Source organism: Schistocerca americana, chromosome 1 (assembly GCF_021461395.2).
Source record: "Schistocerca americana isolate TAMUIC-IGC-003095 chromosome 1, iqSchAmer2.1, whole genome shotgun sequence".
Classification (NCBI taxonomy): Eukaryota; Metazoa; Arthropoda; class Insecta; order Orthoptera; family Acrididae; genus Schistocerca; species Schistocerca americana.
This window is the reverse complement of record NC_060119.1, coordinates 392,902,922-392,906,028: the sequence shown is the minus strand read 5'-3', so window position 1 is coordinate 392,906,028 and position 3,107 is coordinate 392,902,922. Positions and strand designations below refer to the sequence as shown.

The following is a 3,107-nucleotide window of genomic DNA, read 5'->3' as shown; positions in this document are numbered from 1 at the left end:
TATCGCTGTATCCCTCCCTCTCTCCACCTCCACACCCTCCATCTCCTTCATCAGGGCAATATCCAACGCCTCCCCCTCCCGGATGACGAACTTCGCCGTGACATATACCCTTCCTTCCAACTATAACCCGGCCTTGTTCCCCCCCCCCCCCCTCCCCAGGGCCCCCTTCTCCTCTTTCCTCCTTCTCCCAGAGCGGATTATCCTCCATCCCCCCTCCCCTGGGACCCTGCACCCCATACTTGCCTCTCTCCTTCCCACATCCCTCCCTACCTGGCCCTCTTCCGAGCGCCCCCCATTCCCCTCCCCCATCTTTCCCCTCCCTCCCTTCTTCAGGTCTCCCTCATCTCCTTGAACCTGGCAGATCCTCTGTATTGATCATCATCAGTGTGCCACGTCAGTGTTGTTTCGTGCTGTTTCTCGTGTGCATCCAGAGGTGTGATTTTAATTGTGTACTGCCTTGAGGTTCGCCGTCAGTGTTCCGTTGTGTGCTATGCCATCCGTCAACACCTTTATGCTCCAGTCATACTGTGCCTTGTGTTCTTTTAATCATCGCAGTGTGTGGCTTTTTGTGTGTGCTACTTTTAAACCGGTTTTTTTTTTTTTTATCTCCATTTTACAGTCACCTCGTTTTTTTTTTTTTTTTTTTTGTATATTGCCTTCCATGATGTTCTCCCTTTTTTATATCTATGTTCGCCTTCTTCTCTCCTTTGCTGTTTTTAAATGTCTTCTATTGTTTTGTTCTATGTCTTTCGGCTGAAGAGCAGCGTATATGCTGCTGCCAGCCCGCCCCGATGGGGAATTGAAATACGATAAAGAAAAAAAAAAAAAAAAAAAAAAAAAAAAACGTTTTCGCCAGGTCCCGGACTCGCACACGCTCAGTGAACATTCGCGCGCCGGAGATCATCGCCATCAGTGTTTCGTGTGTGTGCCTTCGTTTGTGTGTAGTGTTGTTCGCCGTCACGCCACCACCGTTCATGTGCCGTCGCCATCATCCATGTTATCTGCACCGTGTCGCCTAGTGTTAGTGATGTTTCTCGTCCAGCGTGAACGGCTCCGTGTTTTTTCGATTTCTAGTGTCTACATTTTTTGCCCACCGTTTTGACTGTCTTCTCTGTGCCACCTTTATGTACTACTTGTTGTCAAACTCAAGGCTGAAGAGCGGCGTATTGTGCTGCTGACAGCCCGCCTTTGTATAAGGTGTTTAAAATCACAATAAAGAGAAAAAGAAAACAAAAGACGTTTTCGCCAGTCTGCGACGGCTCACCTGAAGATGACTGGCAGGTGCCCAGTTGAAATATCGTGCGAAATATTGAACGACGACCGGCTGCAAGCCCGAAATTAGTTTGAACAGCTCCAGTAAAATTTGCAACATCTTATTCTGAGTAGAGAGCAGTGTAAGAAACAGCACTGAGACACTATTTTTCTTGAATTTAACATCGTTATTCTCTGGTAAAAAGACTTAAGAGTTAACAGAAATGGGTTTTGTTGACTGCAGTTCTACTAGTTAAACATTATACTGTGTTTCTGTACTTGTATGATCACAAACCAAACAATAACTTCTCTGAAACTTCCTGGCAGATTAAAACTGTGTGCCGGACCGAGACTCGAACTCGTGACCATTGCCTTTCGCAGGCAAGTGCTCTAAGAACTGAGCTACCCGAGCACGACTCACACTCCGTCCTCGCAGCTTTACTTCTCTAATTTCTCGAATTTTCTCCTCATGGTCAATATGCGAGACATATGGAGGAGGACGTGGGGGAGGGGGGGGGGGGAGGGGGGTTGGTTGGTAGTAGTAATATGTTCTCCGACTCTTCCGGGAAAGTACTCTGTCGATATGTCAATAGTAAATCTCTCCATGATGCATTGATGCATAACGCCTCTCTTGTAACATCTGCTACTGGAACTTGTTGAACATCTCCGTGACGCAGTCGTCCCAACTAAACTATCCCGTAACGAAACGTGCCGCTCTTCGTCAGATCTTCTCTACCTCTTCTGACAGTCGTATCTGGTAGGGATCCCAGACAGATGAACAATACTTAATAATCGGTCGGACAAGAACCGTGTAAGCCACTTCCTTCCTGAATGAGTTACATTTCCGTATCACGCTGGACCGAGCGAGGTGGTGCACTGATTCGCACACTGGACTCGCATCCGTGATTTCCCTAAGTCAAAAAAATGGCTCTGAGCACAATGGGACTTGTCATCAGTCTCCTAGAACTTAGAACTACTTAAACCTAACTAACCTAAGGACATCACACACAGCCATGCCCGAGGCAGGATTCGAACCTGCAACCGTAGCGGTCGCGCGGTTCCAGACTGAAGCGCCTAGAACCGCTCGGCTACACCGACCGGCTTCCCTAAGCCGGTTCGGGCAAATGCCGAGATGGTTCCTTTGAAAGGGCACTGCCGACTTCCTACCCCATCCATCCCTAAGATGAGACCGATAACCTCGCTGTTTCGTCTCCTCCCAAAAATCAACCTAACAGCCTTATACCGGAGCCGCATATGGGACGGTTCAAACCCGCGTCCGGCCATCCTGATCCAGGCTTTCCGTGGTTTCTGTAAATCGCTTCAGGTCAGTGCCGGACTGGTTCCTTTGAAAGGACACGGTCTATTTCCTTCCGCCATTCTTCCCTAATCCGGGGCAACGGCCTTGCCGCAGTGGATACACCGGTTCCCGTGAGATCACCGAAGTTAAGCGCTGTCGGGTGTGGTCGGCACTTGGATGGGTGACCATCCAGGCCGCCATGCGCTGTTGCCATTTCTCGGGGTGCACTCAGCCTCGTGATGCCAATTGAGGAGCTACTCGACCGAATAGTAGCGGCTTCGGTCAAGAATACCATCATAACGACCGGGAGAGCGGTGTGCTGACCCCACGCCCCTCCTACCCGCATCCTCCACTGAGGATGACACGGCGGTCGGATGGTCACGGTAGGCCACTTGTGGCCTGAAGGAGTGCATTCTTCCCTAATCCGAGCTTCTGCTCGGTCGCTAATGACCTCGTTGTCGATGGGACATTATACACTAATCTCCCTCCTCCCCCACTCATACGGCATTTGTTTGCGTCACGTGGAGTACCAATTCCTCTTTCAAAAGCAATGACGAAA

At 49.7% G+C, this 3,107-nt stretch overlaps 1 pseudogene; it reads left to right on the top strand.

Moving 5' to 3' along the window:
• The first annotated feature begins 2,643 nt into the window (after nt 1–2,643).
• Nucleotides 2,644–2,761, top strand: LOC124560580 (annotated as a pseudogene).
• The last annotated feature ends 346 nt before the right edge of the window (nt 2,762–3,107 follow it).